The following is a 25,624-nucleotide window of genomic DNA, read 5'->3' as shown; positions in this document are numbered from 1 at the left end:
TTTCACCTCTTGCCATGTTAACCAACATTTAATATTATTCAGTACCTATATGGGAGAGAACTAAATAATTAAATGTGGTGTTTCTTCAATATGCAACTTGTTGCATATTGAGCTCCACTTAATTTGTAGTATTGCTTGTTGCACTTTGCCATGCCTCTTTAAACCGGACATGCATCATACTTGGTTGTGCATCATGCCATGTTTATGCTTGTGTGTTTACCATGTTGCTTGCTTCTTTCCGGGTTGCTTCTCTCGTTAGCTTCAGTTTCGTTCCGGAGTTGTGAGGATTCGTTCGACTACGTTGGGTCGTCTACTTCTTGGGCTCGTTCTTCTTCCTTGCGGGATCTCAGGCAAGACGACCATACCCTCGAAATCACTTCTATCTTTGCTTGCTAGTTGTTCGCTCTATTGTTATGTCGCAGTACCTATCACTTACTATATCATGCCTCCCATATTGGCATGTCAAGCCTCTAATCCACCTTTCCTAGCAAACCTTTTGTTTGGCTATGTTACCGCTTTTGCTCAGCCCCTCTTATAGCGTTGTTAGTTCCAGGTGAAGCTGAAGTTTGTTCCATGTTGGAATGGATACGTTGGGATATCACAATATCTATTATTTTATTTAATGCATCTATATACTTGGTAAAGGGTGGAAGGCTCGGCCTTATGCCTGGTGTTTTGTTCCACTCTTGCCGCCGTAGTTTCCGTCATACCGGTATTATGTTCCTTGATTTTGCGTTCTTTACGCGGTTGGGTGTTATGGGAACCCCTTGACAGTTCGCTTTGAATAAAACACCTCCAGCAAAGCCCAACCTTGGTTTTACATTTGCCTAACAACCTATAACCTTCCCTTGGGTTTTCGCGAGCCCGAGGGTCATCTTTATTTTAAACCCGTGGGCCAGTGCTCCTCTTAGTGTTGGTCCAACCTGTTGGTAGTCGGTGGCCACCAGGGGCAACTCTGGGTTGGCCTACCGGAAGTTTGGACAATCCGGTGTGCCCTGAGAACGAGATATGTGCAGCTCCTATCGGGATTTGTCGGCACATCCGGGCGGTTTGCTGGTCTTGTTTTACCATTGTCGAAATGTCTTGTAACCGGGAATCAGAGACTGATGGGGTCTTCCCGGGAGAAGGAATATCCTTCGTTGACCATGAGAGCTTGTGATGGGCTAAGTTGGGACACCCCTCCATGGTTTAAACTTTTGAAAGCCATGCCCGCAGTTATGTGGCAGATGGGAATTTTTTAATATCCGGTTGTAGAGAACTTGACACTTGACTTAATTAAAATGCATCAACCGTGTGTGTAGCCGTGATGGTCTCTTTTCGGTGGAGTCCGGGAAGTGAACACGGTTCTTGTGTTATGCTTGTGCGTAAGTAGTTTCAGGATCACTTCTAGCTTCACGTCGGTTGCGTTGCTTCTCTTCTTGCTCTTATTTGCGTATGTTAGCCACCATATATGCTTATTGCTTGCTTCAGCTCCACCTCGCTACCTCCTCCTACCCATAAGCTTAATTAGTCTTGATATTGTGGGTGTGAGATTACTAAGTCCTCGTGACTCACAGATACCTCCAAAACAGTTGCAGGTGCCGATGATACCAGTGCAGATGACGCAACCAAGCTCAAGTGGGAGCTCGATGAAGATCTTGTTCGTTGTGTTGTTTCGTTTCCTATTGATCAGTACTAGAGCCCAGTTGGGACGATCAGGGATCTAGCATTTTGGGTTGTCTTCTTTTATTTTGGTTCCGTAGTTAGACCTTTGTTTGTACTTTGGATGATGTATGGATTATTTATGTATTGTGTGAAGTGGCGCTTGTAAGCCAACTCTTTATCCCTTTCTTATTCAGTGCATGGGATGTGTGAAGATTACCCCTCTTGTGACAAGCCTACCATGCGGCTATGCCTCTAGGTCGTGCCCCGACACGTGGGAGATATAGCCGCATTGTGGGTGTTACAAGTTGGTATCAGAATCATCCCCGACTTAGGAGCCCCCTGCTTCATTGAATCGCTGACATTGTTGAGTCTAGAACAAAATGTTTTGAGTGTTAGGATTATATATATAGGAGAGTAGGATTCTTTTTACTCCTCAGTCCCTTCGTCGCTCTAGTGAGGCCTCCTAACGTAGAAGTTTTGACTTTTCTCTCCTCAAATTTCACGATTTTTTAGGGATCGTTGAAAAGAATGCCTACGTGATACTTGAATTCCCACTTATAAACTCCCGAAACTTTCTGGTTATGCAATCAGGTGTTGGGGATATAGGGGAAGCATAAAATCTCACCCAAACTAAGAATCCCTACATCCAGTTATATCCATCCTTCAACACATAACCAAGAAACCTTCAGAAATAGTGTACCTCAAACTTCGAAAAGCATTCCATAGAAGTTTTGAATTTTCTCTCCTCAAATTTCGCGCGTGTCCTGGAATCGTTCCGATAGTCCTGTGACGAGAACAATATTCTTGGTGCCTCCTGACATTTAGGGGTTGTGGCAAATGTCCCGGGGAGTTGTGCTCCGAGGTGTTGTCATCACAATTTTATCATTGTAGTTCTAGAATACCTGATCCGCCGACATCGAAAATCTCTTTTATGCAGTTGTTGGTGAGATAACCTTGATGCCACCCAGTACTGGGGCGGGAGTTCGGGAGTATTGCCATAACTCGTATAACAGATGCTTTTCGAAGGTTGAGGTACACGATTTCTGAAGGTTTCTTGGTTATGTGTTGAAGGATGGATACAGCTGGATGTAGGGATTGTTGGTTTGGGTGAGATTTTATGCTTCCCCTGTATCCCCAACACCTGATTGCGTAACCAGAAAGTTTCGGGAGTTTATAAGTGGGAATTCAAGTATCAGGTAGGAATTCTTTCCAACAGACACATGATACGATATGGGATCTATCGTATGTTTGTTTCTGGCTTATTCTGCAAGCCAATCGTTCGTTTTGTTTTGATTTGTGGTATTTGAGTTGCTTCAATGTCAAGTGTTGATTCCATACCTTCCCTAAGTGGTGTTCTCACACTTCTATGTGAATACTAATCCTTCATGATAATTGACATTGTCATGTCAATCCTTTTCAACCGGCGTGTTTCTCTTCAAGTGCATCCGATCATTCCAACATTCACAAGATCAATTCTAAGCTTTTTCTCAATGGTGTTTGTTCCATCCGCCCCAAGTTGCCTTTGTTTTCCCTCCCTCCCACCCTTTTTTCTTCAAGGAATCGGATTTCTTATTCAAGTATACTTTTTATTGGTGGCGAGTCTCTCCATTTTTTTCGTCAATGTTCTTATCCGGTGATTCTCAGGAAGACACTAACGGAGCCTCAAGTCTATCATTCTTCATTCTTTTCTTCTCGGTGGATTCAAGTCAAGCTTTGTCGATCATATCCTTTCCTCATTTCAAATGTCTTCTCATGCCGGTGCACCTTTTAATCATCCACTTCTCGCCATTCATTTGTTCTAGAGTACCGAAGATATCTCAGGAGATTTGTGTTTTCATTCCTAAACCGTTCAAGCTATCTTGAGGTTGTTATCTCTTCTAAGCCATTTAATTCAACTAGTGCAATCTCTCTTCAAACCATTTCAACGATGTATCTTTTGAGTGGGCCCTAACCCACAGGTCTTTTCCCAGGATCTTACCCGACTCTTCTAATTTTGCCGGACTTACTCTCAAATTATTCTCCAAGTTGACGTAAAAATGAATTATCATCAGTCATATGTCTTTCTCCAAGATCTTTCAAATTCTTTTCACCTTTGCCTCAACCTTTCCTTTTTTAATCATTTCGGAGTGTCTCAACAATTCTTGATGGTGTTTCTCATCGTCTTTCTCGGATTTTGAAGGCCGAAGAAGTGTTTCCTCTAAATCTTGGTCCGTTCTCTCGAAGATTCATGGTACTAGCTTCATGCCATCTCCTCATAATTGGTTTTGATTGTGACAATTCTTTTCACCCATCCGGATCAATTCAGAAGACTTTTCAGTTTGATTCTCCGAAGGCCATCATTTCAGGTTTATTCATTCTCAGCTTTCAACTCCCGTTCTCCAATCTTACCGGTGCATCATTCAAGCATTCTTTAAACAGTCCATGATCTCTTTGTTCTCTTGCATCTTGATTCTCTTAAGTATATTCGTCCATTTTCCAATTCTTCCTGGTGAATTGTGCTTTTGCCACTTTCATTTTCAATTCTTACGGTGGTTCGTTCAAGAGTTCTCTTCCTTCGTTATCATATCAATTCATTCGTTCTTTCCAAGCCTATCGGTGGATCGTTGAAGACCTTCCTCAAGTTTGCGCTATATCTATCTTAATCCTTTCTACGAGAACAAGAAGTATGCCAAATCCGTTTCTTGTCATCAATTTATATTGGTGAGGGATGCGCATAACATAATTCTTATTCTTGCTTCATCCAAGTGTTTAATTCTTTATTACGGAGGTCCATCAAAAATTCTTGGTTTCAATTTCTCATCTTTGTTTCTGGAGTGCCAAGTTTTTTCTCGATTATGTCATTGCAAAGCTCCATCTAATCAATGCAAGCATTCATCTTATTCTTTTCAATCTTCTTTTTCTTGCGACCTTGTTTTATCTATCCGGAGTTCTTCGAGAGTTTCTTCATGGTGGTTAGTCAAGGATCCTTTTCATTCTTCAATTGTTCTTCAAGATTTCTCTTGAAGTTATGATCCGTCAAGCTATACTCTAAATTAAACATGGTGTTCAACACATGTTTTGTTTTCAGGAGTTCAAGCATTCTTCATCTTGCATTCCAAAGTGCAATTCTTTCTACCTTATCTTTTGAGGTGGTGTTATGTCATTCTTGACAATTCCCCTTCGTGTTTCATGATTCACAAGTTGTTCGAAATGACATATTGCAAAACCATCATCTTCTCTTCAATCATGAGTTGTCTAAACCCATCCTAATTTCATCGTTGGTGTTATCTCGGTATAGATTTCACTTAAAGCCTTCTCTAAGGAATGTTACTAATTATGGTGCTTATTTATAATCCAAGTTTCCTCCTATTCTCTTGGTAAAAGGAGATGTTTTCCATAAGCCCACAACATGCTTACTCTTTTCGTTGTTGGTTTTTCCAACAACTCCATTCAATCCTTCTTTCTATGGATGCCTTCAAATGAAATTGTGGTAGAAGATATCATTCTCTTCTCAATTCTTTTCTTTCCAACGGTCCAACTTCTATTCCTTCGTTCCGGAGGCATTGTGATGTTCTCTTTTAACTCATCATCTCAGATTGTGAGGACCGTGTTCTTATTCATTTTTCAACTGGAGTGTCATGCCCTCTTTTCAAGTTCTTCCCATTCTGTCAAGTTTTGCCTCCCTTCTCAACCGGAGTGCTGTCTGAAATCTTTCTTACCCATTGTGCCATTCTTTCAATAGTTCCGGAGGCAGTGTGTTTTTGATTTCATCAAGTATCCTCTCATGTTGTCAAGTTCATGTTCAATTTCTTCCATTTACAGTCAGAGTGCTGTCCAAATTATATCACTCTTATCCCTTCTCTATCTTGTTTTAACTGGCGTGGCTTAAAAATCTATCTTGTCCCCTAAGCTCTTGGTTCTCTTCATGTTCTTTTATTTCTTTGCTAACGGAGTGTTTGCAATCTCGTTCACCTCCATTGTATTCTTTCTTTCGAAATGGTTTAACATCTCAAGGTTCGTGGTTTCACTCATTTGTCGAAGAAGCAACTTAGTTTTACCTTTCCTATTCCTCTTTCGTTTTTCCTCCGATGCCATTCTAGATGTCGGGACGAGATCCTCTTGTAGTGGTGGAGTGTTGTAACACCCCGAGACCGGAGCTCCAGATGCCTTCCATGTTTTCTGAGTTTCGTCGTGTGATTTTTTTGGTTCTTTGCATCATGTGCATTGCATCATGTCATCATGCCATCATGCCATTTCATTTTTTAAACTCAACTAAATAAATTGCATAGATCTTTTGATCTATTTAAACCGATGGAATTCACATGGTGATTCTCTTCATAACATATCCTCCCAACATTAGAGGCTATATTAAATATTCCTTTAATTTGGAATTCACCATACCACACCTGCAAATTATCCCAATGCCTTTGTTATCTTAATTCTTGGTCTCCAACTTTGCTATATATTCTTTCATCATATTCCAGAGCTCCACCATAAATCCGAACATTTTTTGGACACTTCTAAAACCAAGTCCTTGTTCAAACCATTTGAATTAAATTCAAATGACTTTGAATTAAATTCTTGCAATCATGTCCCCTCCTATTTTTCTTGGACCGTGCACATTTTTGCGAGTCTGGGAAAATTAATCCGCTGCCCAAATTTTGGTCCACTCTTTTCTTCCTTTCTCTTTTTTCCTTCTTTGTCTTTTTTCTGTTTTTAGAGAGAAGAGAGAAGAGAGAACCAGGCCGACCCATTTGCCTCTAAGCACAATTCAGCTTTCCAGACCAGCCCCTTTCTTTCTTCTCCCTTTTCTCTCTTTGTTTTTCCACGTTATGTGAGGAGGTCAGCAACAGAAGCCCACCTCCCGGGCCATTTGCTCCTCTCGTCCCAAGGCCTCTCGCAGCCTCCTTGACCAATAGGCCCAGTTCCTCTCCTCTAATCCTAGCCCCGACCTGAACCTCTCTCTCCCTCGATCCCTTCCCTCGTCTCCGTCCTCACGCCGCCAAGAGCCCCTGCGCCTGATTCCCCATCTCCCCGTTCTTTCCCGCGGCCCCGCACGCACGCACACATCCAGCACCAAGAGAGCGCCCATGCTCGATCCCGTGGCCGCGCCTCCCTGTCGCCGTTGCAGCTTCATCCCCGCAGCCCTCCTCGCTCGGTCTTTAGCACCCCAGCACCGCACCTCGCCGTCGCCTGCTCCGGAGACCAGCAGGACGCCGCCACAGCGCCGACCAGCATCGGCTTCGACCTCCTCCCTCACACGCGGCTCGCCTCCCGCCTCCTTCATCTTCTGCTCCTCCATGTCGTCTTCCGCACCCCGGCCTCCTTGTCACCGCTTCGTCCGTCCTCGGCCACCGGTGCCCTCGCTGGAGCCACCTTGCCTCGCCTGCCGGCGAGCCCCTTCTCTAGTGACCCTGTACTCTGCTCGCCCGCTTCCCCTGTTTCTCCTTCCCACGGGCCGACTCCTTTCTCCCTCGCGCCGAAGACTTGCTGCTGCCTGCATTTTGCCCATCACTTGCCGCTAACAGAGCAGGACCTCCGCGTCGTGGCTCTGCCTCCACCAGCAGCCTCCTGCTGCCTGTCATCTCCATGGCCTTGAGGAGCCGCCCAAGTTGCCGGTTGTTTTGGCACTTGCATATCACTGTTGAATCGAGGAGACTAGCACCGCCAAGTCCAAGGACAATCCCCGAAGATTTTGGACGCGCCAAGTTCCTCTCGAAAGTACATCTACATGATGACCCGCCAAGTACCATAGCACCAAAGACCTTGGATATGCCAAGTTCGACTATCACCAACCAAGTGTACAACTACCGTCGACGTGTATGACTACAACATGAACGAGTACCACGACGACCCTCGAAGGACTCAGACCCGTCAAGTTCCTTTGGGTGCGCCAAGTTCCACAGCGTCGCATAAGTTTCTTCATGAAACCTGTTCGACCAGTCGGATTCGCAAGTACCACAACGACCGGAGACCTCGGATGCGTCAAGTCCCTCTCCAACCTTGTACCAGTACCCTCATGAGAACGACTACTTCCCATGACGACCCCGTGAACAACTACTTCCCCTTCGACACGTGTACCTCTACCACCAAACTCGATCCGCTCCTAAAACGCACGCTTTGAAGGTATAATCGCCGAGACGATGACCCGTGGTCAAATGCATGTGTGTTGTATGAGATGCATGTTTAGATGTGGTATTCGCCCATGAACGTTAGTTGTTCCTCCTCATTGCCATGCCGTCTACCCGTGGGAACCCGGTAACCAGGATCACCCCACCATCTTTTGCATGCTCCCGCCACACTTCCTTTGCATCGGTATCTCCATGAGGTGCCGGAACCGTTATGTTGCTGTGGCATCATTTCGGATTCATTGCCGTGGCCCCTTTTCCTTCCGCCATGTCGACAAATGCTCCGTATCATGTGCTTATCAACATTTTCATAAAATTGCAAAAACTTGCATATGCCATCCGCATCATGATAACAAAATTTAAAATGTTTATAATTGTTGTTGCATTAAAATGCTAATGCACATGAGGTTTTACCGGAATTGTTGTTTGATGTTTCCGGCCTCATTTAAAATTCCTAACTATGTATTTTACTCATGTTTCACCTCTTGCCATGTTAACCAACATGTAATATTGTTGAGTACCTAAATGGGAGAGAACTAAATAATTAAATGTGGTGTTTCTTCAATATGCAACTTGTTGCATATTGAGCTCCACTAAATTTGTAGTATTGCTTGTTGCACTTTGCCATGCCTCTTTAAACCGGACATGCATCATACTTGGTTGTGCATCATGCCATGTTTATGCTTGTGTGTTTACCATGTTGCTTGCTTCTTTCTGGGTTGCTTCTTTCGTTAGCTTCGGTTCGTTCTGGAGTTGTGAGGATTCGCTCGACTACGTTGGGTCATCTACTTATTGGACTCATTCTTGTTCCTTGCGGGATCTCAGGCAAGATGACCATACCCTCGAAATCACTTCTATCTTTGCTTGCTAGTTGTTCGCTCTATCTTTATGTCGCGCTACCTACCACTTGCTATATCATGCCTCCCATATTGCCTTGTCAAGCCTCTAACCCACCTTTCCTAGCAAACCGTTGTTTGGCTATGTTACCGCTTTTGCTCAACCCCTCTTATAGCGTTGTTAGTTGCAGGTGAAGCTGAAGTTTGTTCCATGTTGGAATGGATATGTTGGGATATCACAATATCTATTATTTTATTTAATGCATCTATATACTTGGTAAAGGGTGGAAGGCTCGGCCTTATGCCTGGTGTTTTGTTCCACTCTTCCCGCCCTAGTTTCCGTCATACCGGTGTTATGTTCCTTGATTTTGCATTCCTTACGCGGTTGGGTGTTATGGGAACCCCTTGACAGTTCGCTTTGAATAAAACTCCTCCAGCAAGGCCCAATCTTGGTTTCACATTTGCCTAACAACCTATAACCTTACCTTGGGTTTTCTTGAGCCCGAGGGTCATCTTTATTTTAAACCCCAGGCCAGTGCTCCTCTGAGTGTTGGTCCAACCTGTCAGCCGCCGGTGGCCACCAGGGGCAACTCTTGGTTGGCCTACCGGAAGTTTGGACAATCCAGTGTGCCTTGAGAACGAGATATGTACAGCTCCTATCGGGATTTGTCGGCACATCCGGGCGGCTTTGCTGGTCTTGTTTTACCATTGTCGAAATGTCTTGTAACCAGGATTCTGGGACTGATCGGGTCTTCCCGGCAGAAGGAATATCCTTCGTTGATCGTGAGAGCTTATGATGGGCTAAGTTGGTACACCCCTGCAGGGTTTAAACTTTCGAAAGCCGTGCCCACGGTTATGTGGCAGATGGGAATTTGTTAATATCCGGTAGTAGAGAACTTGACACTTGACTTAATTAAAATGCATCAACCGGGTGTGTAGCCGTGATGGTCTCTTTTCGGCGGAGTCCGGGAAGTGAACACGGTTCTTGTCTTATGCTTAAGTAGTTTCAGGATCACTTCTAGATCATTTGTAGCTTCACGTCCATTGCGTTGCTTCTCTTCTCGCTCTCATTTTGCGTATGTTAGCCACCATATATGCTTAGTGCTTGCTGTAGCTCCACCTCACTACCTCCTCCTACCCATAAGATTAAATAGTCTTGACCTCGTGGGTGTGAGATTGCTGAGTCTTTGTGACTCACAGATACCTCCAAACAGTTGCAGGTGCCGATGATACTAGTGCAGATAACGCAACCAAGCTCAAGTGGGAGCTCGCTGGAGATCTTGTTCATTGTGTTGTTTCATTTCCTGTTGATCAGTAGTAGAGCCCAGTTGGGACGATCGGGGATCTAGCATTTGGGGTTGTCTTCTTTTATTTTGGTTCCGTAGTCGGACCTTTGTTTGTACTTTGGACGGTGTATGGATTATTTATGTATTGTGTGAAGTGCGCTTGTAAGCCAACTCTTTATCCCTTTCTTATTCAGTACATGGGGTGTGTGAAGATTACCCCTCTTGCGACAAGCCTACCATGCGGCTATGCCTCTAAGTCGTGCCCCGACACGTGGGAGATATAACCACATTGTGGGTGTTACAGATGCTTGATACGTCTCCAACGTATCTATAATTTTTTATTGTTCCATGCTATTATATTATCTGATTTGGATGTTAATGGGCTTATATATTCACTTTTATATTATTTTTCGGACTATCCTACTAACCCAAGGCCTAGTGCAAATTGATTTTTTTGCCTACTTAAGTGTTTCGCAGAAAAGGAATATCAAACAGAATAAAAACTTTGGGAGAGTTATTTTTGGAAGGGGACTTGTAGTGGACGTCAAGCAACCAACGAGGAAGCCACGATGCAAGGGGGCGCGCCTACCCCCCTGGCGCGCCCTCCACCCTCGTGGGCCCCTCGTGGCTCCACCGACCTACTTCTTCCTCCTATATATGTCCACATACCCCGAAAACATCCAGGAGCACCACGAAACCCTATTTCCACCGCCGCAACCTTCTGTACCCAAGAGATCCCATCTTGGGGCCTTTTCCGGAGCTCCGCCGGAGGGGTCATCGATCACGGAGGGCTTCTACGTCAACATTATAGCCTCTCCGATGATGTGTGAGTAGTTTACCTCAGACCTTCGGGTCCATAGTTATTAGATAGACGGCTACTTCTCTCTCTTTGGATCTCAATACAATGTTCTCCTTGATCTTCTTGGAGATCTCTTTGATATAACTCTTTTTGCGGTGTGTTTGTCGAGATCCGATGAATTGTGGGTTTGTGATCAAGTTTATCTATGAACAATATTTATTCTTCTCTGAAATCTTTTATGCATGATTGATTATCTTTGCAAATCTCTTCGAATTATCAGTTTGGTTTGGCCTACTAGATTGATCTTTCTTGCAATGGGAGAAGTGCTTAGCTTTGGGTTCAATCTTGCGGTGTCCTTTCCCAGTGACAGCAGGGGCAGCAAGGCACGTATTGTATTGTTGCCATCAAGGATAAAAAGATGGGGTTTATATCATATTGCTTGAGTTTATCCCTCTACATCATGTCATCTTGCTTAATGCATTAATCTTTTCTTATGAACTTAATACTCTAGATGCATGATGGATAGCGGTCGATGTGTGGAGTAATAGTAGTAGATGCAGAATCGTTTCGGTCTACTTGTCGCGGACGTGATGCCTATATACATGATCATGCCTAGATATTCTCATAATTATTCACTTTTCTATCAATTGCTCCACAGTAATTTGTTCACCCATCGTAATACTTATGCTATCTTGAGAGAAGCCACTAGTGAAACCTATGGCCCCCGGGTCTATCTATTATCATATAATTTTCCAATCTATTTTATTTCGCAATCTTTACTTTCAATCCATATCATAAAAATACGAAAAATATTTATCTTACTATTATTATCTATATCAGATCTCACTCTCGTAAGTGACCATGAAGGGATTGACAACCCATTTATCGCGTTGGTTGCGAGGTTCTTATTTGTTTGTGTAGGTACGAGGGACTTGCACGTAGTCTCCTACTGGATTGATACCTTGGTTCTTAAAAACTGAGGGAAATACTTATGCTACTTTGCTGCATCACCCTTTCCTCTTCAAGAGAAAACCAACGCCGTGCTCAAGAGGTAGCAGGGCGCTACAGGAACCAGCAGGCGCGGCGGCTCCAGGGACTTGGCGGGGCTCCATGAAGAAGATGGCGACGGAGGCCGATTTGGATGAGGGTAGGTGGATCTCAGCGTGGGATTGGCCGGTAGTTCGATACATGGATGTGGTCAATGTGGTCGTTCGCTCTCTCGATGGAAGCAGAGGATGCAGCACCAGGGGTTGTAGACGAGGTAGGGGAACTTGGTGCGGTTCAGGGTTAGGTGGCGAGGTGCAGGCGAGGAAGACATGGCGATGTAGGGCAGCCGCAGAACTGGTCGGCGACTGGGTCCAGGAAGCGTCGGGCGGCGGTGGTTCCCTGCTGTGGCAAGTTAGAGAGAGAGGCATGTGAGGGAAGGAGGAACAGGAGCAGGGGAAGAAGGAAGACAGGGGCGCGGGGTCGTCCTCGTTAGCCGGCGGCTCTAGCGAGGTCAAGCTAGGGCGCTGGGGACGGCGAGGTCGAGCAGGAGGAGCTCGGGCACACTTGCAAGGGTGGAGCAGTGGGAGCTCGTGGATCGGAGTGTGTACGGAGGAGCCCTGGCTCACGTGGGATTTGAGCAGCGGCGGTCATTGGATTTAGATGGATCGATGGGATGGATGGGATGGGGAGGTCAGGCGCTGCTCTGGTTGGTGGGTGGCTGAAGGCGAGGTGGATGCGGGATGGATCCCGAGAGAACAGTGGCGGCGGCCGACACGGATGGATGGGACATTGATCCTAAAATTTAGGGTTAGGGGTCTATTTATAGGGAGGGGCTAGGTTTAGGGGCTAATCGGACCCTCCGACTAAAATCGAGCGGTCGAGAAAAATAGGCTTGGAAGTCCAAATAAGAAAACGGACATGTTTTATAGATGTTTGGGGATGATCCAGACCCATTGGTAACGACAAAGTGGGTCGGGTTTGGGACAACTTTCGAACGCGCGCGAGGGGTCTCAGTAAAGTGTAGAGAGGGTCAAATGGTTAGACAAGAGGGGCTTGAAAACCTGATTGGTCTCGGAACGGTCAACGAAGGCAAGGGGTTTAATGAGCTCAGAAAAGAGAGAGAAGAGAGCGGTCCGACTGGTCTAAGAGAAGGTCAACAGAGACAACGAAGAAGCGGCGACTACGAGCGTATGCAACTTTTGCAAACATGATGGCAACGGAGTGCCGATGCAATGCGAATGATGCGATGATGAAATGCAACAAACAAACGAAACACATGACAACAACGAAAAACAAGGACGGCTTCTCGAGCGTCGGTCTCGGGGTGTCACATGTACTACCCTACATCACTGTTCCTTGCCACGTGGCAGCCACTTCCTAAAAGAATCATCTCCAAATGACACCCATCCAGAGACGTGTCAACTAAGCAGGCACGAAGCTGGCAAAACAGCCCGGCAAGTCTTACCATGCATGTTGTGATGTGACACTAAGCGGCGCATTTAATGCGCTCTGTCCACCTACACATTATGTATGATAGCACTGGTTGCTATCTAATCAATGCATAATGACTAATTTGCCACTATGGTAACCCCTTGATCTATAATAGGAGGCCAATGGCAACCATAGAAAGGATTCGGACCTTTGCACACTCATACGCATGTAGCTAATCTCGCCCTGAGGCAACCCTGCCGGGCTAGAGCGCTACGTTCCCACCATAATCCACCATCAATCCACAAAAGTAGGAGTAGGGTTTTACGCCTGACGGTGCCCGAACCTGGGTAAAATTGACCGCATGATCTCTGTTGTCTTGTGCTACACTTCTCCGCTCTTTGTGCAACGTGCTCATCCCCCCGCCGAACCCTAAAGGGGCTCATGGCCCCATAGGTGGCCATGGTTTCCCACGACATCTTTGGGGCACCAGGTAGGGGGATTCACTTGTGCGTACCCGAGAGCGTAAGCAGCGCGTCATCTTCATTACCATTTTCATCATCAACGGCTCCATTAACTATGGCGCCCAAGAAGAAGCACGGGGACACAGCTCACCCGTCCACTTCAAAGGCCCCGCCACCCGTGACCACCGATGCCGCGGGGGCTGCGGGGACGCATTGGGATGTTGACGCTGCGGGGGAGATGGTCGACGCAGGCGGCGTTGTTAATTCCTCCCCTGTGGCCGAAATAGGAGCAGGAGGCATCGGAGAAGGACAACACCAATAGCATCTCGGCGACCAAGCTCCGTGAGGTACAGGTAGAGAGATTATTACTTCTGCACCTCTCTGCCCAGCCGAGGGACACAACCACCATGGTGGCACTCGCTCTGGGGCAAATCGCAATCCCCCGGCTGCCCCCGCCGTGGGTGCGGCCACAGGACATGCGCCACTCCTGGAGCAAGCCGACCCAGCCAATGCACCTAATAGAGCCACTGGTCCACAAGCGCTTCCACCTCGTCATCGCGCCATCCAAGTGGCTGCCTCACGGTGGGGGGAGCCCGACGCGGCCACTACCGGCACCGTCAGGAGCTGAGCGACACTACAATCCACATCATCATCACCCATGTCAAGCACCGCTACGAAGGCAATGGCGCGGGCCTAGCTACTACTGAGATTTCCGCCGGTAGCTGATCAGAAGGATGGGTGGAGATCCACTATTCAGAGCATGATTGGCTTCATCGAGGAGGGAGGATCGTGGCGAGCTGGCCCGCCACGGCCTCCCCAGACGACGACGTCAGCCCACGCTGCTGGCCGTGCGGGAGGGACCACCCCCATAGTGCAATCCCCTCCGCGGCAACTTGCGCGAGGGCCGCGCGACCAAGACCTCGGCGACATCTCGATGGCTTCATCTGACACTCGAGCACGTCGATGCCAACAGCGGACCCTGGAGGACAGGAAGGGGAAGGCATGCGTGTCACCATCGAGCGACGCTGCGACAACCACTACCAGTCTGATTGGCGCGTCAGCCCCAACGCCGACGAGCCCGCGCTCGGCGGGGGAGGGTACTTCCTTTCGAGGCTGGCTGCCCCGCCTTCACCCTTGAGCTGCGGCAAGTCCGTTGGCCATCCGCCTACCCGTTCAAGCCAAAGATACCAGAGAAGTACGATGGGAGACTAAACCCGACAGAGTTCTTTAGCATCTACACCATTGCTGTTCAAGCTGCCGGGGGAAGAGATGAGAAGGTTTTCGCCAACTACTTCCCTTTGGCACTTAAGCCAAATGTGAGGTCTTGGCTAATGCACTCCATTTTGACCTAGGCTGGCCTTTGCCATGAGTTCACTGGCGCCTTCATGGGGGCCATCAAGAACAAGGACGGCCCAGCGATTTGCAGCTTCTCCCACAAAAGGAAGGAGAGACTCTACTGAAGTACATGCAGAGGTTTAGCTGAGTCCACAGAAATATCCTAGAAATCCACTCGGCAGCTTTAATAGCTGCATTCCAGCCCAACACGCACAATCATCGGATATGTTCCAAGATGAAAGTTCGATTGCCCAAGACTGTGAAGGAGCTTTACACTTTGGTGGACAAGTGTGCTTCGGTAGAGGAGGGGAGGTAGCTCCCTGGAGAAGAGGATGGCGTCGACATGGACTCAGAGGATGATGATGAAGCCACTAGTCAGAAGAAGAAGAACAAGAAGTGCAACAAAAGGTGCAAGGATAAGGTACTAATGACCATTGAAGGATCGGGTACGCCTAGTACTAGCAACAAGGCTAAGACCGAAGCCCCCAGCAAGGAAGTTGTCGCATGCACTGATTGCTGGGAGGCAGCGGTTGCCGACAAAGCTGGGAAACGTGATGGGCCATTGATAAGGGCATGACTACCTTGGATACGACCAAAAATATTGCATACATGCATATTTGTCAGGTCATTTCTAGTGCAAACTATTCAATAAACAATTTATGTTATTCAGAACAAAAATACTTCACACACTTTTGTGTTTTGTCTAATTGTAGGTATATGGGACATTTGTACAATCCACATATGAAGATAAGGGAAAAAGATAAGTTTTAGTTCTATTCAAAAAGTCCTCTCACGTCACTTTTGGGCCAAGAGAAGATAGAGTCCAAGTCTCTCACGTTGTGGATTCAGATTCGGACTGCACAGACATACCTGACTCAAAATATCAACAACTTTTTCATACGGACTCCAAATTGGGTGATTCTTTTATTGTTGGAAAAGTAGATTTCGTGCTCTTGCCAAGAAAATTGGAATCACCTTCAAATTCGTCCGGAGCTTTGAGATATCGACGAAACAATCTGACGCTGCAGTAGAATCCGAGTCAAACAACAAGTCCAGAGGTGTTGCACCACCTCCACTTGGGCCCATGAGCCTTGTACAACATAGGGTTAGTTTTAGGCTGCCTTGGGACGTCCTCCCACCTCCTTGGACGCCACCCCTTGCTCCTATATAAGTAGATCCATCTAATAGCTTTTTGCTTGGGATTTGTTTAGTTAAAAGTTAGCCATTGCAACTTCGCGTACTTTGTTTATGTCCAACGATCAGACCAAGACCGCTTAGGGATCCCAACCTTTATCAATACTTCATATATATTCGCAATAAGCAGATTGCTTTATCATATTCTTGCTCGTTCTTCGATTGCTTGCAGGAATAGACCTTCGTGGTCAGGCTGACCGTGCTTCCGGCATCGTTAGTAACCTTAGGAGATTGGTTTAGCTATTGCTAAGGCGCGACGTCGTGCATGTTTGTAGTCGGATCGTCAAAGTCGTCTCCACCAAATCGGTAGTTATCATCTCATCGAAAGATCGGGACCCTCGCCTCTATCAAGTGGTATCCGTTTTCAGGTTGCTCGGTGAGAATTTCCAGTTTTCCGTAGATTAGATTTTTTTCTTACCTATTGTCCAAAAAAGCCACAAAAAAAGTTAGATCTATTCATCCTTTGTTCAAGCCAGGCTGAGACTTTGCAATTTTCTTTTCATTGCTTGCATAGTTGAATTATCGGTTGTATCGTCGTGTCGAGTTGCTGGTCTTAGTGTCTAGACCGTTTAGAGTTTCGAGTTCTGTTCACATTAGTCACGCCGCCGCTGCATCGTTATCCCTTCCGCTGTCCACCACCCATCCATCAATTTCCACCACGTGCTACACACCGTTCATTGTCATAATCATAGTTGAGATTGTTCACATCTTCGCTTGATCCAATTTGCATCTTATCTAGTTTGTTTTGAAAAGAGGAAGAGAGAAAAAAAAGACAAAGAAAAAAAGTAAACAAAGTTAGAGAAAAAAAGAGAAAGAAAAAAGTGTGAGAAAAAAAAGAGAGAAGATAAAAAAACAAAATTCGGATCTATCTAGACTCAATCTCGTAGTTGAGTTCGGATTGGAGTCTGTTTTGTGCACTGTTCAGTAAAACAGGCATAACTTCCTCATACAAAGTACGTTTTGGCTCCGCGAGTACTCAAACAAATGTTAGCGATGAGCCGCTTCTAAATAGTTGCAGCAGCATGTTTCATATTTGGCACCTCAAAATCGGCTTCTAAATAGGTCTTTTTGCCCTCCGAAGTTCACGAACACAGCTTATTCCAATTTTTCAGGCCAGTTTTAGAATTTTTTGACTCCTCATATCAACTTGGAATTGAGTGATTCTTTTTGCATTTGAAAGCTTGAGTCAATACCATACTTGAAAAAAATTATAAAAAAATTGGCACAAACTTTTCCAGAGGAAAGTTGGAGAGAAAGTTGTTGATATATCCTGCTTGGCTGTTTTTCACATCATTATCTTTACGGCTATTGTGATCTTCACTTATATTTTGCTGTCTAGAGCTACTTCATATCCTTTATTGATGCTAGTTGTGCTACGGCGTGACCTCATTAGTGTTCTATGCTCGCGTCTCTAGTCCGGTCTAGCCTAGGACCACCACAGTACCGTCGTTGAGCGTTTATTCAACATTGCATCTCTGAATTGATTATTGCTAATCTTTTGCTACCAAATATAGCCAACTCAGCTCCACATATTTCTACACCGTGTAAACGTATGTTCCCCTGGCAATCTCTTTACACAATCTTCGGAGTTATTTGACACCTCTGGTTGCCTGTCACCTCCTGCCGCATGGTAAGAACTTGTAAGATATTGATATTTGCTTTACTGTGAGCGCTTTACAACCACATCCTAGTAGTTCATAGGAACAATATTCTTGAATTTTGTTTCTTGTTTATACTAATCATGACAGGTTCCGGAGATAGAAGTTCTTGGACGACGGACACATCTTCACCATCACGAGACTTGGGACAACACACACATGCACATGTGTAACACCCCGGATGTAATTTACATTATATGTATCCCAACTCTTGCTGTTTCCGGCACTAAGTTATTTTATTTTCCTCGTTGTCGGGTTTTTGTCTCCGTGTGTTGTTGTCTTTGCCATGCATCTCATATCATGTCATCATGTGCATTACATTTGCACACGTGTTCGTCTCATGCATCTGAGCATTTTCCCCGTTGTCCGTTTTGCATTCCGGCGCTCCTATGTCACCCGGTGTCCCTTTCTACCTCTTTTCGTGTGCGGGTGTTAAATGTTTTCGGATTGGACCGAGACTTGTCATGCGGCCTTGGGCTACTACCGGTAGATCGCCTGTCAAGTTATGTGCCATTTGGACTTCATTTGATACTCCAACGATTAACTGGGGACCGAAAAAGCCTCGTGTGTGTTGCAGCCCAACACCCTTCCAATTTGGCCCAAAACCCACCAAAAACCCCTCCATTGTCTAGAGCGTTCGATCACGATCGCGTGGCCGAAAACCGCACCTCATTTGGAGCTCCCTAGCTCCCTCTACGCCTACATATAGACCCGTCATTCCAAATCCCGGGTCTCTTCTTCCCCAAACCCTAAAAAAATCCCTCTCCGCCGCCGGACATGTCCGCCGCGTCGGACACCGCGTCCGCCGCCGCCCGCAACCACAGACGCTCCGCCACGTGTCCCTCCGTCCTTTCCACCGCGCGCGGCCCGCCCGGCCCGTGTAGGGCCCCCGCGAGCCCGAGCTCCTCGCCGCCCAACTCCTCCTCGCGCCGCCCGCTCCCCACGTCCCCGCCGCCCGAGCATCGCCGCGCCGCCCCACCATCGACGCCGGCGGCCGCCACCGGAGCTCCGCTGCCCAGTTTGCCAGATCCCGCCGCCAAGATCGCCGACCGCCGCCCCGTCACCCCGGCGCCGCCCCGCGCCCGCCGGCAGCCTCCTCCGCCGCCCCGCGCCTGGATCCGGCCGGATCCAGTGAGATCCGGTCCGGATCCTCCATCTCCGGCGAGGTCCACCTCTCTCCCCGTCATCTCCGGCAAGTCCTGTGCCGACGAACCTCGGATTCCATGCCCGTTGACTTTTACCTCGAGGGTATATTTTTCCCAAGTCCTGAGATTTTCCTGATTCATATGCATTTTTCATTGCATCACAACTTCCTCATCGTAGCTCCGATTTGTGTGTGTAGCATATCAAAATGTTCGCCTCAACGAGTACATCATTTAATCTCATTGCATCATTTTCATTTGAGCTCATCTTGATGCCCGAAATGCTGTTGGAAGAGGGCTATGTGATGAATTTATCAGATCTGATTCAGCAAATGGCCTTTTGTCATTTTTGCCATGATTAATGTGTGCATGCTATGTTCCTGAGCTCTACATGTGTTTTCTAGAATGCCATGTTATCTTTACAGAGGTGCTTGCCATGTATTTTTGTCATCTTGGTGGTGACTAGCACAAGTTTGCAAAGTAGCGTAATCGTTGATGCTGATTTCAGGGACTTAGAATTTCACCAAGTCCTTGTCCTGATATTATTTTTATGCCATATGTTCATGTTGTTTCCTAGTGATCCGTGCCTCTTTTGAGGATGATCATTAAGGATGTTTTGTTAACATTGTGGTGCTATATCCATCCATGTCTTTGTTTGCATTTATGGAGCATCCTAGCTTGAGTCAATCAAGCTCTACTTTTGCTATAAAATGATCCTGGCAGATTGTTGACATGTTTAGCGATTTTACCGAGGATGTTTCTATTGATCCGTGCATGCTATGTTATTGTTATTTACTTGTATAGCTCCTATGCCATGTATTATTGATGGGTGTATTCTTAGTTTGTCATGCCATGCTCTATAGTGAGTGCATCGAGCTCGTAAACGCGCCTACTTGTTAACTGTTTTGCACGCTCCAGTTTTTCACTAAGTCTGAATATGTTTGTGTTTTTGCTATGTTCACATGCTTGCAATTGTATTTTCTGATCCCTTTTGGCTCAAGGTCACTAAGGAACTTTTGTTAAGTGCTTTGAGTAGCTTCATGCCATGCCTTGCTGTGCCATGTTAAGTTTTTAGCATGTAGTTTTCATGCTCTAAAGTTTGCTTCCCGATGATAAATTCCAGACTTATGTTATTTTCACTAAGTCTGAAACATGTTATCATTTGCACTTTTGCCATGCTTGTTTGAACCTGTTAATGGATGATTTAGCCATAGCTCAGTGTTCATATTTTGTCAAGCATCATGAGTGGATCCCTGCCATGTATTTTGTTGTCATGTTTGAGTGCTGTAGCATATTTATGTTGATGCATTTAGTTGGTCACTTGCTGATTATCACAGACCGGTGCCATATTTGTTTTGCTTGCCATTTCCAAACCGTGCATCTGATTCCGGTGATCTCTATATCGTTTTCAACCGAAATCACCTCACCTTTCCAGTGGCACTCTTGGATTTCCATGTTGAGGCCAGGTTCAATCATTCCTTGTCAAATCTTGCCTATGCATAGCATACCGCATCCCGCATATCGTACCTTGTTTGCATCGTGTTGTTTGAGCATTGCACATGGTTGATTGTGTTCCGTTGGCTTGTTGCTCTTGTTTGGGTAGAGCCGGGAGACGAGTTCGTGAACGAGGAGCCCGTTGAGTTCGCTTATGGGGATCAAGGCAACTCTGAAAGCTTTGTTGGCAAGATGATCATACCCTCGAAATCACTTCTAGCTTTGCTTGCTAGATGCTCGCTCTTTTGCTATGCCTATGCTATGATACCTACCACTTGTTTATCATGCCTCCCAAATTTCCATGTCAAACCTCTAACCCACCATGTCCTAGCAAACCGTTGTTTGGCTATGTTACCGCTTTGCTCAGCCCCTCTTATAGCGTTGCTAGTTGCAGGTGAAGATTGGCGATCGTTCCTTGTTGGAACATGTTTATTGTTGGGATTTCACAATATTATCTTGTTTATCTTAATGCACCTATATATTTGGTAAAGGGTGGAAGGCTCGGCCTTATGCCTGGTGTTTTGTTCCACTCTTGCCGCCCTAGTTTCCGTCATATCGGTGTTATGTTCCTGGATTTTGCTTCGTTACACGGTTGGGTCATAATGGGAACCCCTTCACAGTTCGCCTTGAATAGAACTCTTCCAGCAATTCCCAACATTGGTTTTACCATTCGCCACCTAGCCTTTTCCCTTGGGTTTCGCGGACTCAATGGTCATCTTTATTATAACCCCCCTGGGCCAGTGCTTCTCTAAGTGTTGGTCCAACTGAGCGATGTGCGGGGCTACTAGGGGCAACTCTAGGATGGCCTACCCGACGTCTGGATCATCTGAGTGTGCCCTGAGAACGAGATATGTGCAGCTCCTATTGGGATTTGTCGGCACATTCGGGTGGTGTTGCTGGACTTATTTTACCATTGTCGAGGATGTCTTGTAACCGGGATGCCGAATCTGATCGGATTGTCTTGGGAGAAGGAATATCCTTCGTTGACCGTGAGAGCTTGTGATGGGCTAAGTTGGGACTCCCCTGCAGGGATTTGAACTTTCGAAAGCCGTGCTCGTGGTTATGGGCAGATGTGAATTTGTTAATGTCCGGTTGTAGAAGACTTGAACTTAACTTAATTAAAATGCACCAACCGCGTGTGTAACCGTGATGGTCTCTTCTCGGCGGAGTCCGGGAAATGAACACGGTGTTGGAGTAATTCTTGACGTAGGTTGTTCTAGGATCACTTCTTGATCATAGTTGTTCGACCGTGCTTTTGCCTTCTCTTCTCGCTCTCTTTTGCGGATATGTTAGCCACCATATATGCTAGTCGCTTGCTACAGCTCCACATCATACCTTACCTTACCTATAAGCTTAAATAGTCTTGATCGCGAGGGTGTGAGATTGCTGAGTCCCCGTGACTCATAGTTTACTTCCAAAACCAGATGCAGGGACCGATGATACCGATCCAGACGATGCGCTTGAGCTCAAGTGGGAGTTCGATGAAGACTCTCGTCGTTACTATGTGTCTTTACCAAATGATCAGTAGTGGTGCCCAGTTGGGGCGATCGGGGACTTTGTCGCATGTGGGGGTTGATCTTTATTTTGGTACCGTAGTCGGACCCTGAGTGTATTGGATGAATGTAATGCTATTTATGTATTTGTGTGACGTGGCGAGTGTATGACAACTATGTATCTTTTCCCCCTTTAATTATTTACATGTGTTGTTGTGAAGATTACCTCACTTGCGACATTGCTTTCAATGCGGTTATGCCTCTAAGTCGTCCTTCGACACATAGGATATATAGCCGCATCAAGGGCGTTACAAGTTGGTAATCAGAGCCTTCCCCGACCTTAGGAGCCCCCTGCTTGATCGAATCGCTGGCGTTGTTGAGTCTAGAAAAATGTTTTGAGTCATTTAGGAATTATATATCGGAGAGTTAGGAATTCTTTTTACTCCTCAGTCCCTTCGTCGCTCTGGTGAGGCATCCTGACGTAGAGTTTTGACTCTTCTCTTCTCAAATTTCTCTAAAAAAATTTTAGGATCACGCGGGTACCTTGGAATCATTCCGTTGGTTTTGTGACGAGAACATTGTTCTTGGTGCCTCCTGTCATTTAGGAGTTGTGGCAGTGTCCCGGGGAGTTGAGCTCCGAGGTGTTGTCGTCACAATTTTATCGTTGTAGTTCTGGAATACCTGAGTTTCGCCGACATCGAAAATCTCTTTTATGCAGTTGTTGGTGACATAACCTCGACGCCACCCAGTACTGGGGCGGGAGTTCGAGAGTATTGCCATAACTTGTATAACGGATGCTTTTCGAAGGTTGAGGTAAATGATTTCCGAAGTTTTTCTCGGTTATGTGTTGAAGGATGGATACAGCTGGATGTAGGATTTGCTAGATTTGGGTGAGATATTATGCTTCCCCTATATCCCGAACACCTGATTGCATAACCGGAAAGGTTCGGGAGTTTCATAGGTGGGAATTCTTGTAGGTCTAGTTCTTCTTCCGCGGATATTTGGTTTGGGATTGGGTAATCCTCACCAAGTATTTGTTCTTGTCCGTACCTTGTTTTTATTCTTCTACCTCAATTCTAAGTGGCTTCTCAATTTATGGAAATGTGACCATTTCGATTGGAATGCATTCGTTCATTTTGTTCGGATGTGAGGACTATATGTTGCAATTTCAACCCGTTTGATTCAGCTTCAATATTTGTCTGTCAAGATGCTAACGGATGTCAACCTCTTCAGGATGGCTCCTCCAATGTGCACGACTCCGAATCCTGAGCCGCCACCACCACCTCCACCTCCGGAGGCATGGCAAGCTGTGATGGCCGCTACCAATGCAAACACGCAACTGATCATGCAACTTCTTCAATAGTGCAACCAAGGGAATCATGGCCATGGCAACAATTAGAATTAGTTCGCTACACTCAACCAGTTCCTCGCTAATTAGCCAAAGACCTTCAGCAATTGTGTTGAGGCAACAGATGCTAATGATTGGCTCGTGGACATATGCAAGCATTTCGAGTGCAGTAATGTCAGGCCTGAGGACATTGTCAAGTTTGCCTCCTTCCAACTCAAAGACCAAGCTGCAGAATGGTTTCAGCAGTACAAAGATTCTAGAGGAGGTCGTGTGATTACCTGGGATGAATTCCGTCAAGACTTCAAACTCATCATATTCCTCAGAGTGTGGTTGAGAGCAAGCGTGAGGAATTCCGCAACCTAAAGCAAGGCACTATGTCTGTTTACCTGTACAACATCATGTTTCAGAAGCTCGCCCATTTTGCTAAGCAAGACGTCCCTGACGAGAAGAGCATGATATACTAGTTTAGGGGTGGTCTCAGAGAAGAACTCCAGCTAGCTCTCGTCCTTTTTGGGCCCAAGAAGTACGATGAGTTTTACAACATGGCAATGAAGCTAGAGACTGCTCAACTGAAGTGCGATGCTTCCAAGAAGCGATCAGAGATGCAACTCCTTCTTCCTCAACTCAAGTGGCTAAGCAGCAAAAGTATTGGCTTCCTCCTCATCCGTTCCATCAGCCTTATCAGCAAAAGAGCAAAGGTGGCAGTGGATCTTCCCACCCACCCAACCCTGGCTTTCAGAACAAGACTTCGTCTCAAGCTCCAAGATCAAGTGCTTCGTATCACCATCCGCTTTCAGAGGTCACGTGCAACAAGTGCCAACAGAAGGGTCACTATGCCAACAAGTGCTTCAATCAGAGGCATCTTCCTCCTTCTCCTGTGAGATCTGCAAGTACTGGTGTGGTCAAGCATAACCCCAAGTCTGCTAAGGTCAACTTGATGAATGCAGCTCAGGCAGAGGACTCGTCAGATGTCATGATGGGTAACCTTCCTGTTAACGATATTACTGCAAAAGTTCTTTTTGACACTGGTGCATCGCATTGTTTCATCTCGAGACCATTTGTTTCTAAGCATGAGTTGCCTTTACAAGAATTGCCTAGGTGTCAGGACCCCGACTCAATGCCACATCGATCTAGCATGTAACACCTCATATCACTTTGCGGCCTCACGCACGGTATTCCCACCGGTGTCGCCTTACCTTTGCCTGGGACCGTTTGCGCCTTTTGGCACGCGTATATGACAGTGTCGCTAGCATCCATATGATAAGGAGCCCGGGCTAACATGGCTAGTCGTAAACCCAAAGTGGCACAAACTTACAGGGACAGGCATCCATGACCCAGCATCGAACGTGTCGGTCATCAGCGAGTGAATCCAGGCTGTAGCACTGGGCTAGCAGGACTCCGGTGAACCGGGCTGTAGCGGGCTAACAGGACTCCGGTATTCATCGCGTGACATTTCCCCGAAGGGACAGACACAGGAACGAAGAAGGACACATGCCGGCCAGCCTAAGTGTTCCGGAGCAGTAGCAAGCTACCATGGCTCAGTGGAAACACTAGGAGACATTTCCCGGTAAGAGAGGCTACCAAGGATAAACAACTAGATAGCCAGATCCCACACATACCAAGCATTTCAATAACATACACACAATATGCTCGATATGTGCAAATACAACATGGCATCACAACATGACTCTACGACTCAAGTATTTATTAGGCTCCGAGGAGCGAGATATTACAAACAGGGGTCTCATGACCCAACACTCAGAGCATACAAATCAAGCACAAGCGGAAGCTATCATGTCTGAGTACAGACATCTATAAATGAAAAAGGCTGAGAAGCCTGACTATCTACCAGATCCTGCCGAGGGCACAAGATCGTAGCTGAGGTAACAAGCTAAACGTCGAAGTCCACGTGGAACTACTAGTGAGACTGAAGTCTCTCTGCAAAAACATAAATTAAGCAACGTGAGTACAAATGTACCCAGCAAGACTTACGTCAGATCTATCTACATATGCATCATTATCAACAAAGGGGGTGGTGGAGTTTAACTGCAGCAAGCCAGCTTTGACTCGGTGGCTAACCTGAACTACGACTGCACGTAACTCTTTTGAGGTGGCGCACACGAGTCCACATATTCACCATATCAATACACAACTATGGATCCGCTCCCGTCTCCCAACGAGAACGCCATCCATAGAACTCACGCTTATCTTGCGTATTTTAGAGTATCCACTTTCACTTGTCTATGAACTGTACAAGGGGTCCAAGTTTCCATATCCGAGGAATCCGGCTATTCGAATAGATAATGATAACCCTGCAGGGGTGTACTTCTTCACACACGCTTTCGCCACTTATCGCCCTGTACACGTCATGTACCTCGGCAACCTTCAAGCGGAAGCCGGGCGAGGGAG

Source organism: Triticum aestivum, chromosome 1A (assembly GCF_018294505.1).
Source record: "Triticum aestivum cultivar Chinese Spring chromosome 1A, IWGSC CS RefSeq v2.1, whole genome shotgun sequence".
In the NCBI taxonomy this organism is placed as follows: domain Eukaryota; kingdom Viridiplantae; phylum Streptophyta; class Magnoliopsida; order Poales; family Poaceae; genus Triticum; species Triticum aestivum.
This window is presented reverse-complemented; position numbering follows the sequence as displayed.